This window comes from Haematobia irritans, chromosome 2 (genome assembly GCF_050003625.1).
Source record: "Haematobia irritans isolate KBUSLIRL chromosome 2, ASM5000362v1, whole genome shotgun sequence".
Lineage (NCBI taxonomy): Eukaryota > Metazoa > Arthropoda > Insecta > Diptera > Muscidae > Haematobia > Haematobia irritans.
The window spans coordinates 183,683,149-183,699,572 of NC_134398.1; the positions used below are offsets into that span (position 1 = coordinate 183,683,149).

Sequence of the window (16,424 nt, forward strand, 5' to 3'; positions counted from 1 at the left end):
AAAAAAAAATGCTAGAGAAATGAAATTTTGAGAAAATTTTCGATAGCAAAGAAATTGTGACAAAATTTTCTATAGAAATGAAATTTTGAGAAAAATTTCCTATAAAAATGAAATTTTTAAAAAAAATTCTACAGAAATGAATTTTTGACAAAATTTCCTATAGAAATTAAATTTTGACAAAATTTTCTATAGAAATGAAATTTAAAAAAAAATGGAATTTTGAGAAAATTTTCAATAGCAAAGAAATTGTAACAAAATTGTCTATAGAAATGAAATTTTGAGAAAATTTCCTATAAAAATGAAATTTTTAAAAAATTTCCTATAGAAATGAAGTTTTGACAAAATTTCCTCAAGAAATAAAAATTTGAGAAAATTTCCTTAAGAAATAAAAATTTGAGAAAATTTCCTATAGAAATGAAATTTTCACAAATTTTCCTATAGAAATGAAACTTTGACAAAATTTGTTCCATAAATGACATTTTGACAAAATTTCCTATAGAAATGAAATAAAATTTTGACAAAATTTCATATGGAAACGAAATTTTGACAAAATATGTTCTAAAAATAAATTCTAAATACAAATTTCCTATAGAAATGAAATTTTGACAAAATTTCCTACAGAAATGAAATTTTGATAAAATTTCCTCTAGAAATGAATTTTTGACAAAATTTCGTATAGAAATTAAATTTCCCCAACTTTTCGTATCAAAATGAAATTTGACAAAATTTTTTATAGAAATGAAATTTTGAAAAAAAAAAATCATATAAAAATGAAATTTTGACAAAATTTGTTCTATAAATGACATTTCGACAAAATTTCCTATAGAAATGAAATTTTGCAAAAATATTCAATAAAAATGAAATTTGGACAAAATTTCCTATGGAAATGAAATTTTGACAAAATTTCCTATGGAAATGAAATTTTGACAAAATTTGTTCTATAAAGGACATTTCGAGAAAATTTCCTATAGAAATGAAATTTTGCAAAAATATCCAATAAAAATAAAATTTTGACCAAATTTCCTATAGAAATGAATTTTTGACAAAATTTCCTATAGAAATTAAATTTCCCTAATTTTTCCAATAAAAATGAAATTTTGACAAAATTTTCTATAGAAATGAAATTTTGACAAAATTTCCTTTAGAAATGAAATTTTACAAAAATATCCTATAAAAAACGAAATTTTGACAAAAGGTGTTCTAAAAATAAATTCTAAATAGTAATTTCCTATAGAAATGAAATTTTGAAATTTCCTACAGAAATGAAATATTGATAAAATTTTCTATAGAAATGAAATTTTGACAAAATTTCCTATAGAAATAAAATTTTGACAAAATTTTCTATAGAAATGAAACTTTGACAAAATTTTTTATAGAAATACAATTTTGACAAAATTTTCTATAGAAATAAAATTTTCACAAAATTTTCTATAGAAATAAAATTGCGACAAAATTCTCTATAGAAATTAAATTTTGACAAATTTTTCTATAGAAATAACATTTTGACAAAATTTTCTATAGAAATACAATTTTGACAAAATTTCCTATAGAAATGAAATTTTGAGAAAATTTTTAATAGAAATGAAATTTTGACAAAATTTCTTTAGAAATGAAATGTTGACAAAATTTCTTATAAAAATGAAATTTTTACAAAATTTTCTATAAAAATGAAATTTTGACAAATTTTTCTATAGAAATGAAATTTTGACAAAATTTCCTATAGAAATTAAATTTTAAGAAAATTTCCTATAGAAATTAATTTTTAAAAAAATTGCTAGAGAAATGAAATTTTGATCAAATTTCCTATAGAAATAAAATTTTGAGAAAATTTCCTATAGAAATGAAATTGTGAGAAAATTTCCTACAGAAATGAAATTAAGACAGCATTTCCTATAGAAATGAAATTAAGACAGCATTTCCTATAGAAATGAAATTTTGACAAAAATTCCTATAGATATGAAATTTGAAGAAAATTTCCTATAAATTTATTTATTTATTTTTTTGTAGAAAAAACTCTTTGGATTGTCATAAATAATAAGAAAATCTATGAGAATAATTATAGTAAAATAATTTCTAGACTATTACATTTTTATTTAACGATTAATATGTCGATTACTTGATACGTACCCAACCGATTATTATCGACTATTTGATAACACATACTTTGCCGATAGCAATTACCGATTATTTCCACTTCGATTAATTTTTTACAATTTTTATAACAAGAACCGATAAGTTCGATTGAAATTCCTTCAAACTTTTAACTAGGGAATATTTTTCATAATTGATTTATCTTTGAGTTGTTATTTAATAAAAAAATATATATAAAAGGAATTTCGATAACACTTATCGATTACTTCAATTAAAGTCCCTTTCATATATTTTTTTTTTTGAATTTATAAGTATTAAATCTAAATTTTATTTTAAACTGTCACATATTTCATAGAAATCTATAGTAATACAACCTCCACCAAAAACCCTCAAATAAATCACTTTTTCAAACCAATTAAGCATACTCGAATGCTTTAGCAAAGCCATGTTAGATAAATCATGTTTTCTGGGTGATTTCAAACTTCAAATTCTAAGAATTCAAATTAGCTTTGATTTTGCGCAAAAAAACATTAATTTAAATTTGAACTCTTGCAATACCAAAATTCGTTCAAATCTCCTAGAAATCGAAAACACAAAAAAACAAAATAAATTACGCAATTCATACTATGGCCTCCTACTTCTCCTTATTTTGTGATATTTCAAATATCCACTACTGACATATGTAGCTCAGACACCTTTGATCCGAATTTCCTGAATAGAAAACAACAGCTTAAGAAATATTTTTGTTATTCTTCATTTAGATCATGGATATCCAACTGTGAGTGCTCTTTTTTGTTTCTTTTGGTATGCCTTGGTCGTGATCGTGATGATGGTGGACTGAACCTTTTTCTTTGGTTTTTTGAGTTTTTGTGTAGGGGAGATTATTATTTGCACTAAACACCTTTGGTAGAGCACTCTAAACCTGTTTCCTTTTTAAACAAAACTGTAAAGGAAAGAAAAAAACCAAAGTGTTTCTAATTTGAAATATTGGAGCAATAAAAACCAAAGAATATTGCTAGCTCAAAATAATTCCAATTGTCTGTCAGCTTTAAAACACAAAGACTATACGAGTATCTTTCGTTTCCCTTTGTCGAAAAAAGGTGGTTTCTTTTTTTTTTTTGTTTTGTTTTCTTTGGGGGTTTTATTCATTTAACATTGTGAGTTGTGTTCTTTACCTCTATGATTTGGAGTTTTTTTTTTTAGAATGGAGTTTGCTCAAGTGTTAAGAAGGCCAAGATTTTGAATTTTTGTTATTTTGAAAATTGTATGTATTTCAAACATAGGACGGCCCGTGGCGAATTATTTCTGGCTATTATTAATGCACACACCTTAGCTGTGGATTTTTAAATTCAATTCAAAGACCCCAAAACTTCAAAGCACTTTGATATGTTTCTGAATGGTGCTTTTTATGGAGCATTGTTCTTTAAAAGGTATATGGCTTTATTTTGAGTTTTTTTTTTTTGAGGAAATGTTATACAATTGTCTTGGGGTATTTCAAGTATCATGTCTATGAAAAATTAAACAAAAAACATATTTGTAATTTTTAATTGAATTGAGGTATGGAGGGGAGTATTTTTATTCAAGTGTAACTAAAGCTTACCTCTCAAAAGGAAATTTTTAGAAAGTTTATTTTTTTTGTAGAAATTAGGAATAAAACATACGGAAAGTAAATAAAATAAATAAAATTAGTGTGCTATGAAATTTGTAGGATTATAAAATAATTATTAAAAAAGTAAAATATTTTTATTTTAATTTTTAAATATATTTAATTAATTTTTAAATATTTTTAATTCAATAGAAAATAAATTTAAATAAAATTAGAAATTTTTAGAATTAGGATTTAATAATAATTAAAATAAATTAAAATATATATATATTATATTATTGCCTTGGGGTATTTCAAGTACCGATTTCAAATATCGATAAACAAAAAAAGTATGTTGTAAAGGTGAGTACTATGTTCTTATTTTTTACCAAAACACTAAATTAAAAGTACCAAAATCTGTATGAAGACGATTATATTTTTATAACGTCTTGAGAAATAATGAATTGATGACATCTAAGGAATTGATTGTGAACCAGTTTATATTTATAATTTAATTAATTTAAAAAATAACCATGAAAACAAGCTGGTTTTCAGCTTGAAAACTGAACATACTACTCAGCTTAATTTGTAATTGAATTGAGGTCTGGAGGATTTATTTTATTTGAACAAATACCTCTCAAAAGGAAATTTTAGAAAGTTTTTTTATTTATTTTTTTTTTTTTGAAATTTGGATCTAAAAGTTTTAGGATAAATTTAAAAAATATATATTTTTATTTTAATTTTTAAATATTTTTAATTAATTTTTAAATAATTTTTATTTAATAAAAAATTAAATTTAAATAAAATTAGAATTACTAGAATTGGGATTTTACAATAATTAAAATAAATTAAAATATAATATTTTTATTTATTTTTTTTTATAAAATAAAATATTTTTTATTTTATTTATATTTTTAAAATAAAAATATAATATTTTTATTTTATTTATTTATTTATTTATTTATTTATTTATTTATTTATTTTTTTTTGAATAATGACTTTAATCAAATTCGCCGCTCACAAATATAAATAATTAATTCAATCAAAACTACAAATCATATTTTTTTATTACTCCAAATTTTTAGATTAGATTTTTTTGAAAAGTGATTGTAACGGCTCCATTTAAAAGCCACCTAATTTTCAGATTTCAAAAGAATTATCGGTGACAAGAAATGAAATGGGGGAAAAAGGACACACAAAAAATATATTTTGTCTTCAATCACGAAATTAATTGATCCAATTAATTTTTAATTCAAATGCCTTAATCACAGAAATAATAGTATCAGTTAGAAAATTAATTGATACTATATTTTTTGTTGTTGTTGATTTTTGTTTCAATTAAAAATTTTGTTGAATCAATTAAATTTTTAATTGAAAAGGTCATATTTAAAAAATCTTTCTTACTTACAAAAAATATGCAAAAAAACAACGTACACTAAGACAACCCAGCAAAAAAATTTGGAAGTACTTCTAAAAGCACTTCCAAAAATGTCCTTCCAAAGAAATTCTTTATTTTAGTTGTTCTTTTAATTAAATTTTTTATAACTCGCTTTTTTCATATTTTTAATGGAAAATTTAAAATTTTTTGTTTCAAATAGGTTTAAAAATAGAATAAGGTGGGTATTAAGTTCGAGTTTAGCTGATTTTACTTACTTTTCTTTAATAATCCGTTTTAAGGACTACAAACTTTGTGAAAATTTGCCTTGGGCTATTCCCCATCAAGTTATAATGAAATCTGCAACAAATATGTATAATTGTATGCCTTTTTTACTGATTCAGTTTTAACTTACGATTATAGCGGCTAAACTCGAACTTAATACCCACCATTTAGAATTAATAAAATAGTAAAAAATTATTTAAATTTTTCTGAAAAAAATGCCAAATCCATTCTAGAAAAGTTGCGAATTTTTGAAAATATTTGATGCCAAACGTTCCTTATAAGGGTAAGAATGCATTAAAACTTATAAAAAAATTTTTTAAAAATTTTTATTTGTCAAAAATTTCTTAAGTCACATCAAAAACACTGAATTTGCATCACACCTTATGAAGTGATGCAAATCCAGTGCAAAGGCTGTTAAAATGGTGGACATCCGTCCTATGAGAAGCCCATGTCAAATTCATCGCTTCTACGCCTTACCGTGATCTGTATATATAATAACAAGATGGGTTTTTGATAAGACGTCATTGCCATTGATGCGGCAGACTGCCCAATATAGCGCACTCAATACGTGTAATATGACGTTAGGGACATCTTACAAACTTTTTTTTGTTATATTTTAATATATAAAAAAATTTCTAATTTTATGCTGGAAATTTGAAAATCTAAACTAAATTTCAATATTAAACATCATTACATTGAATACCTGACTATAATTAAATTCCCCTAAAAATAGTTTTTTGGTATTCACTTTGAGATCTAAGTAAATTTTTACTGTGTGGTATTATGGAAATTATTGGTGGTGACAAACAACTATTTTTACTTCATATCTCTGATTTAAATCTTTAAACGAACAAACGTGCTTAGTTTTAAAAATTTCTCTAGATGTAGATAAAGAAAAAAAAACAATTTATTGGAATGGTTGAAAATTCCTATATTTCAATTTTGAAAACCCTTACAACTACCAACACTTCAAGATTTCTATCGTATATTCTGATGATTATGCGTAACATAAAATTAACACCTGAATTTCAAATCACATGGAATACAAGAAAAACCTTGGTAATTTTATACAAAAACAATCCCAAAGAAAAAAACCAACAAGAAATCTCATAAAAGACAAAGAGAGCATACCAAATGATATGACAATCCATCTATTGACAGCTGGCTACCTGTAGAAGATAGACAACCCAAAACAACAGACATCACCATGAGGGACGCACAAACGGATAGGTCATAGAACATTACCAATGACATTAGGAGACAAAAAAAAACCCTAAAGAGAAAACAACAGTCAATATTAAATCCCTAAAGGAAAAACTCAAAAACATTATGGGAAATTTTTATAAAATTCATTTTCAACACATGTTCAACACACGATGATCATAGCAAAATCATGGACTAGCAACGGATTTATATTTTTCTTTGACCATTACCAAAGAAATCTGTAGACAAATATAGAAAGTATTAGAATCTTATGGAAAAAAACTCTTCATGTCGAAGATGTTGTTCTGCAATACTAGGAAAAACTGTCAACAATAACAACAGGATATAAAAGATTGTATTTAAAAATTGCAAGAACAAAGAAAAAGGAAAGAAAAAATTGTCATCGTCGAGAAAGAGTATGTGCAAATACATCAATGACGTGGTGAAAATTTATAGATTGGATATTATGCGGGGAGAGGGGAAAACATTTTTGCAATTGCGAAAGAAAATAAAGTAAAATTTTCAACAAAAAAAATGTCCAAATTTTATTTCTATAGAAATTTTTTTAACAAAATTTTATTTCTATAGAAAATTTTTTAACAAAATTTTATTTTTATAGAAATTTTTTTAACAAAATTTTATTTCTATAGAATTTTTTTTTAACAAAATTTTATTTCTTAGCAAATTTCGTCAAAAATTTATTTCTATAGGAAACTTTCTCAGAATTTCATTTCTATAGGAATTTTTGTCAAAATTTTATTTCTATAGAAAAATTACAAAAAAAAAATATTTCTGAAAATTTTATTTCTCAAAATTTTGTTTCCATAAATTTTATTTCTATAGCAAATTTCGTCAAAAATTTATTTCTAAAAGAAATTTTTCAATATTTCATTTCTATAAGAAATTTTTCAAAACTTCATTTCTAAAAGAAATTTTGTCAAAATTCTCTTTCTTAGAAAACTTTGTCAAAATTTTATTTCTAGAGAAAAATTTTCCAAAAATTTTATTTGTAGAGAAAAATTTTTCAAAAATTTTAATTCTATAGAAAATTTTCTCAAAATATTTTGTTTCTAGAAAAATTTTTCTCAAAATCTTATTTCCATAGGAAATTTTGTGAAAATTTGATTTCTATAGGAAATTGTGTCAAAATTCTATTTCTATAGGAAATTTTGTCAACATTTTTTATCTACAGAAAATTTTGACAAAATTTTATTTCTATCGCAAAAGTTTCAAAAAATTTAATTTTTTTTTCTATAAAAAAATTTTCAAATTTTGTTTTCTATAAGGAATTTTGTGAAAATTTTATTTTAATAGGAAATGTTTTCAAAATTTCATTTCTGTAGAAAATTTTGTGAAAACTTTATTTCTATAAAATATTTTATAGAATAATTTTATTTTTAATTTTAATAATTTTATTTTTATAGACAATTTCGGCAAAATTTTATTTCTAGAGATAATTTCGTAAAGATTTATTTCTATAGGAAGTTTTTTCAAAATTTTATTTCTATTGAAAATTTTGTCAAAATTGTATTTCTATAAGCCAATTGTCAAAATTTATTTTTATAGACAATTTTGTCAACATTTTATTTCTATAGATAATTTTGTCAAAATTTATTTTCTATAAATTTTGTCAATATTTTATTTCTATAAACTATTTGTCAAAATTTTATTTTTATAGACAAATTTGTTAAAATTTTATTTCTATACGATAGTTTTGTCAAAATTTAACTTCTTTGGCAAAATTTTGTCAAATAAAGAAAATTTTTGCAAAAATATATTTTTATAGTAAATTTTGTCAAAATTTTATTTCTTTAGAAAATTTTGTCAAAATTTTATTTCTGTAGAAATATTTTCAAAATTTCATTTCTTTAGAAAATAATGTCAAAGTTTTATTTCTATAGAAAAATTTTCAAACATTTTGCTTCCATAGAAAATCTTCACAACAATTTTATTTCCATAGAACATTTGTAAAAATTTTACTTTTATAGAGCCACCGTGGTGCAATGGTTAGCATGCCCGCTTTGCATACACAACGTCGTGGGTTCGATTCCTGCTTCGACCGAACACCAAAAAGTTTTTCAGCGGTGGATGCTGGTGACATTTCTGAGGGTTTCAAAGCTTCTCTAAGTGGTTTCACTGCAATGTGGAATGCCGTTCGGACTCGGCTATGAAAAGGAGGTCCCTTGTCAATGAGCTTAACATGGAATCGGCCAGCACTCAGTGATAAGAGAGAAGTTCACCAATGTGGTATCACAATGGACTGAATAGTCTAAGTGAGCCTGATACATCGGGCTGCCGCCTAACCTAACCTATTTCTATAGACAATTTTGACAAAATTTTGTTTCTATAGAAAATTTTGACAAAATTTGGTTTCTAAAGAAAATCTTATTTCCTTAGAATTTTGTTTTTTAAATTTATTTCCATAGAAAATTTTGTCAAAATTTTATTTCTATACAAAATTTTATCAAAATTTTATTTCTATCGAATATTTAAAAAAAAAAAAAAATTACTTCTATAGAAAATTTTCGCAAAATTTTTACTTCTGTAGAAAATTTTCGCAAAATTTTATTTCTATAGGAAATTTTTTCAAAATTTCATTTCTACAGGAAATTTTGCTAAAAAGTTATTTCTATAGAAAATTTTGTCAAAATTTTATTTCTATAGAAAAATTTACCAAAATTTTATTTCTATAGAACATTTTCCAAAAATGTTATTCCTATCGAATATTTCTCAAAATTTTTTTTTCTATAGAAAATTTTCTCAAAATGTTATTTCTTTAGAAAATTTTGGCAAAATTTAATTTCTATAGAAAATTTTTTCAACATTTTATGTCTATAGAAAATTTTGTCAAAATTTTATTTCTATAGAAAATTTTGTCAAAATTTTATGTTTTTTTTGTCAAAATTTTATGTGTACAGAAAATTTTTTCAAAATTTCATTTCTATAGAAAATTTTGTCAAAATTTTATTTCCATAGAAAATTTTCTTAAAATTTTATTTTATAGAATTTTTTTCACAATGTTATTTCTAAAAAAAAAATTTTCTCAAAATGTTATTTATTTCTATACAAAAAAAAATATATTTCTATAGATTTTTAATTTTATTTCGGTAGGAAACTGTCAAATTTCATTTCTATCGGAAATTTTGTCAACATTTCATTTCTATAGGAAATTTTGTCAAATTTAATTTCTTTAGGTAATTTTGTCAAAATTTAATTTCTATAGGATATTTTGTAAAAATTTTATTACAAAAGAATTTTTTTTCAAAAATGTATTTCTATAGAAAATTTTGTCAACATTTAATTTCTATTGCAAAATTTTGTCAAAAATTAATTTTTATAGAAAATATTGTCAAAATTTCATTTCTATAGGAAATTTTGTCAAAATTTTATTCCTAAAGAAAATGTTTGCAAAAATTTATTTCTATTGAAAATTTTGTTTCTATAGACATTTTTTTTTTAAATTTTATTTCTATAGTAAATTTTGTCAAATTTCATTTCTATCGGAGATTTTGTCAACATTTCATTTCTATAGGAAATTTTGTCAAATTTAATTTCTTTAGGTAATTTTGTCAAAATTTAATTTCTATAGGATATTTTGTCAAAATTTTATTCCTAAAGAATTTTTTTTTTCAAAAATGTATTTCTATAGAAAATTTTGTCAAAATTTAATTTCTATTGCAAAATTTTGTCAAAAATTAATTTTTATAGAAAATATTGTCAAAATTTCATTTGTATAGGAAATTTTGTCAAAATTTTATTCCTAAAGAAAATGTTTGCAAAAATTTATTTCTATTGAAAATTTTGTTTCTATAGAGATTTTTTTTAAATTTTATTTCTATAGTAAATTTTGTCAAATTTCATTTCTATCGGAGATTTTGTCAACATTTCATTTTATAGGAAATTTGGTCAACATTTTATTTCTATAGAAAATTTTGCCAAAATTTTATTTGTATAGGAAGTCTTGTCAAAATTGTATTTCTATAGTAAATTTTGTCAAATTTCATTTCTATCGGAGATTTTGTTAACATTTCATTCTATAAGAAATTTGGTCAAAATTTTATTTCTATAGAAAATTTTGTCTAAATTTTATTTGTATAGGAAGTTTTGTCAAAATTGTTCAAAATTTTATTTCCATAGAAGTTTGTCAAAATGTTGTTTCTATAAAAATTTTTCTCAAAATGTTATTTATTTTTATAGTAAAAAATTATTTCTATCGCATTTTTTTAAATTTTATTTCTGTAGGAAATTTTGTCAAATTTCATTTCTATTGCAAATTTTGTCAACATTTCATTTCTAAAGAAAATTTTTGCAAAAATTTATTTCTATAGAAAATATTGTCAAAATTTCATTTATATAAATAATTTTGACCAAATTTAATTTCTTTAGCAAAATTTTGTCAAAATTATATTCCTAAAGAAAATTTTTGTAAAAAATTATTTCTGTAGAAAATTTTGTCAAAATTTCATTTCTATAGAAAATTTTGTGAAAATTCCATTTCTATATGAAAATTGTCAAAACTTTATTCCGAAAGAAAATTTTTGTAAAAAATTATTTCTGTAGAAAATGTTGTCAATATTTTATTTCTTAAGACACTTTTTTAATTTTATTTCTATAGGAAATTTTGTCCAATTTCATTTCTATAGAAAATTTTCTCAAAATTTTATTTCTATAAGAAATTTTCTCAAAATTTTATTGCTATAAGAAATTTTCTCAAAATCTTATTTCTATAAGAAATTTTCTCAAAATTTTATTCCTAAAGAAAATTTTGTAAAAATTTTATTTCTGTAGAAAATTTTATCAAAATTATATTTCTTTAGAAATTTGTTGATGTTAATAAATCCCTAAAATTCTTCACTCTACCTTCGCATGTGAAGAAAAAAAAATCCCATGGCTAGAGAAGAGACAACAAATGTAATGTACTTGTAGTAACATGAGCTGCATACAAATCACTAAAACCAGAAAAAATATATATATTTTCCTCAACTCTGGAAGAGTGTACACATATCTACACGACTCCTAATGAATGGAGATCGATGGATAAATTAAAGTTGTTTCTGTATATTCTTAGCAATTGAAGGCAGAAAAATAACATAACTCTATGACAAGAAAACTCTAAAGAAATAAACGAAGAAAACAAAGACAAATTCTTAAGATTTCCTAGGAAATGGAAGAAATCCAAAGAAAACAAACCTCCTATAGAAGATGGGGAGGGGAAAAAGCCATAATGGCAAATATGGTTAATACAATGACATATAAATGACACTATTTTCTATTCAATGAAGTATCTAAACTATGTACTTGAAATGGGTATTAATTGTAAGACATTTTCATGGCATGTTTCTACAAGCTATTAAAACTTGAAACTATGGACATTGTAATAAAGAAGTGATAGGCTATAAGTTTTATTGATTATTATCCATCTAACACTTGATAATGTTTTAATGGTTTTTAAGGGATATACTTGATTTGAGAATATTTTACTAGCTTAAAAAAACAAACATTTTTTTGAATTATTACTTTATTAATTGTTCTATTTTCGCAATTCTCCTTCTGATAGTTGGTCATAAATCCCAAAACTGGAATTTTAAACCAATTGAGATAAAAATCTACTGTTTGATCCAGTTTTCTTGCCTTATTTTTTATTTTCGGCTAAAAATATTCAATAATAAAAGAGTCATAAATCTCTGCAACACCCTAATCTCAAATACAATAGGTGTTTCTGAAAATGTAAGCTCAATAAGTGAAACAAATCGCATGGATCTTTCTTCTTCTAAAGAATATCAATTCAAAAGACCAAAGATATAAACCGAAACCGAAGTAAACAGATTTGAAGATGCTGGTCATATCAATGCTCAGAGAAAAAAAATTAAAAAAGAATAACCACCATAACACATTTAATGTCCGTCTATCTTTCAATTTCAATTCAAACTTCAGTTTCATTTCGTTTGTGAATACAGAGAAGGGAATATTGTTTTATGTTTTAAAAATACAATCAATTCGATAAAGGTTTTGAATTGTTTTTTTTTTTTGGTTTCTCATGAATTCAAATCGGGTAGGAGATAAAAAGAAAATGAATAAGATAAAATAAAAAATAAAAATAATATATATAAGAAAATGAACTATTATGAATGTCGGAATGTAGAGGGAAGAGAAAAATCTTTTGCTATGGCTATTAAAGTATATTAAATGTGTATCCAATAAAATTGGTAATTATTTACAATTAAAAATAATTGCCGTAAAATAATAAACGCTAATCTCCAGTTGTGACTGGCATTACATGATATATTATTGGCGCCCAACGGAGTTAACACATTTATTATGTGAAGGAAAATAAAGTTATTTTCCTTGTCCAAAAGTCGATAAACTTTTCAATGAAGTCGTATTTACCTTATAATTAAGTGATTTGACTTAAAAATGGGTATCTTAACATGAAAGAAAAAATTTATAGGCTAAGGTCAACTTGACTTTAATAATTCAGAAAAATTCTTTAAATTTAATGAAATTGTTTTTAAATTTGTTGTCTTTTTGCATCTTGACTACAAAGCAAAAAATCGTTCAAATATAGGGCATGTTTTTCAAAACTTTATTTTAAAGAAGTTTTTTACTTACATAGCATAATTTCTACTGGAAGTCGAGTCCTAATTTGGAAAATAAAGTTGCCGTTAACTCGTTTTTAAAGGACTTTGATAGCATATGAAGAAAAAAAGCTGAGAAAGCGAAACATTAAAATTTGCTTCCTAGAAGCAAATACACAAAACCTAAATTTAAAAGAGACTTGTGTCTTAAATGTATCCTTACTTGTATTCTCCGCTTCTTTGGCTCGGAATCAATACCAAATTTTTTAAAGTAAAGACAAAATCTTTGGAACCGAGTATGCTTTTTTTCAGTGTGGTAATTGTCGATTTAAACAAATAAAGAAAATAAAATTTTTTGACATTAGTTTATGTTTGTTGACTTGGCGCCCAACAGTGAAAGCTTTCAAACATCGGACTATTCTAGCAATGGAAATATTTCATTATGTATTTGGTGAAAACAAAAGTTTCGGATTTTCACATTATAGGCCGATGTTTAGTGAGCAAACTACTGTTTCCATAGTAATATTTAACATATTCGTAAATTAAATCTCTAGCTTTAAAAAAATGAAACAGGGAAATTTGGACCCCTGGTTTTAGATTATTTTTATCGTAGCCTTTCTATATTTCTCAAAAAAAAAAAAAAAGTTTTTTATGTCGATAAGCAGTTGTTTTTTTTTTATTAAGATATAGTTTTTGAGTCAAGATTTGAAATATGGTGATCAATTGGCGCCCAACGTAGTGACTTTTTACATTAAATAAAACATTTTCAAATTATGTGCTTATGAATATCCTTTTAATAGAAATGCAGTTTTACAATAAATTAGGTTTTCGTTCACTTCTCACGTTGGGCGCCAATTTTTTACATCTAAGAAGATCAGGAGAAAATTCCTTTGAAACAATTTTATTGATCGAAGAGGATTTATTTATTGATATAATAAAAAAATTATACCTTGGGATACCATTGGATATTGATTAATTCTTTTTTTGATTTTTGTTTCTTTTTTAATATTTGAAAGTAAAAGGTCTTTTGATTCTGGCTTTAAAATAATTGGCGCCCAATGTAAACTGAAAGTTTAAGTAAAATATACTTATTACTTTCATTTATTACATCCACGTTAGATGCCAATTTTCTAAGTCCAAATTCTATATACACTGATAGATGAATTTTCATTTCTATGGAACGAAATTTTCGAGAAACAAAGATTTCTTTTGAAGCTTTAAAAGCAAATAAAAAAAGTTATGATGCAATTGTTTTATCATATGTCACAGATTCGAGTTTATTTGCTCTTACAGAAAATAATTTACAATAAAAGGGAGTTTTGTTTGTCTAAAATTTCGTTCGGAAAGCTCTGTTTAAATTTAGCTAAAATTCTGGAGCGACCGCTGTGAATTGTTCAACATGTGTTTGTATTAGACTCACGTCGGGTGCAAATTTTCGAAATCTAAAGTCTACAAATCTTCAATCAAAACAATCTGAAAAGCTGGATATGTTGATATGATTACAGCTTGATATGATAAACCCTTGAGGATACATGTGAAAAATATATAAAATTTAATGGTTTGAACAAATAAGCCTTTTCAGTTTAATATGAAAAACTGGAATAAATTGGCGCCCAACGTAATGTGCATTTTTTTAAATATACTTCATTTATTAAGTTCTAGCCACAGTTTTTTTTTTCACTATACGTTTATTATTATGATCGCATTAAATTTTATATACCACTTTCAATGTTGGGCGCCAATTTTTAAAAGTTTTACTGAAAAAATTATTCTACAAAGGTTTACAGATTAGTGAAGTGTTTATCAGTGTAATAAATTACTTTTCTATAGCAAAATAACTTTGAAAAAATCTTTAAAACTAAAAAAATATATATCCCACTTTGGGCGCCAATCTGCTAAATTAAATTAACTCGGAAAACTCCTGAAAAATATGAGAGTATTAATATTTAGTGTAATAAATTACTTTTCTATAGCAAAATAACTTTGAAAAAATCTTAAAAATTAAAAAAAATATATATCCCACTTTGGACGCCAATCTGCTAAATTAAATTAACTCGGAAAACTCCTGAAAAATATGAGAGTATTCATTACCCCATAGGATATAGTAATTCGATAGGTTTGTTTATTTAAAAAAATAAACTATTTTGAGTCTGGTTTCAAAATAATGGAATGTAAAATAATTTTATAATTAAAACTGACTTTCCTTATACTTTTATTTATAATTTTTGAATTAAACTTAAATAAAACCATTTGTAATAAATTTATTAGTTTTAGGCCGATTAGTTGTTAGTGCCCGTATAAATAAGTTTATTTAATTTGTAATTATAATAAATTAAATAATAAAGAAATGAAATAAAACAAATTTATTAGTTATTTTGGTCCTCACGTTGGGCGCCAAATATTTTAAGTCCACATTTCTTTGAAAAATTTAAAATGTTGTTAATATAGAAAATGTTAATAAGAAATTATTGCATATAGATGCAGACCAACCTCATCGAATATTTTGATTCTGACCGTTATTATCTGGCATTTAATTTTTTTCTAACTTTATTTCCTTTTATTTAGAATATTATGAATTTAAATAGATATGCTTGTATTAAATGAATTATTTATTTCGCTCCCAACGTTGGGCGCCAAATTTTATTTTTTGAAAATTCTTAAAATATTAAAAATACACAAAATATCAATAAGAAATTTTGCATATAGATTCAATGGTTGCCAATGCAAACCTACCTCATCAAATCTTTTGACCGTCGGCCTCTGGCATTTAATTTTTCCTATGTTAGGTTAGGTTATGTGGCAGCCCGATGTATCAGGCTCACTTAGACTATTCAGTCCATTGTGATACCACAGTGGTGAACTTCTCTCTTATCACTGAGTGCTGCCCGATTCCATGTTAAGCTCAATGACAAGGGACCTCCTTTTTATAGCCGAGTCCGAACGGCGTTCCACATTGCAGTGAAACCACTTAGCAAATAAAGCTTTGAAATACTCAGAAATTTCACCAGCATTACTGAGGTGGGATAATCCACCGCTGAACAACTTTTTGGTGTTCGGTCGTAGCAGGAATCGAACCCACGACCTTGTGTATGCAAGGAGGGCATGCTAACCATTGCACCACGGTGGCTCCTAAATGTATTTTCTTTTTTTTATAATTTTATGAATTATCCCTAAATAGACATGCTTTTGTTAAATTAAATATTTCTTTTGCTGCCCACGTTGGGCGCCAATTTTGTTTTTTTTTTATCTATACCTCTTTGAAACGTTTAAAATGTAATTAATGTAGAAACTATCAATGCATTGCTTACCA

General features: G+C 24.2%; 1 protein-coding gene across 2 annotated transcripts in view; it reads right to left on the bottom strand.

Annotated features, from left to right (window-relative positions):
* The window catches only part of tkv (serine/threonine receptor kinase thickveins), a 671,465-nt gene that overhangs the window by 115,508 nt on the left and 539,533 nt on the right, over positions 1-16,424 (bottom strand). The gene's annotated exons all lie outside the window — the stretch shown is intronic.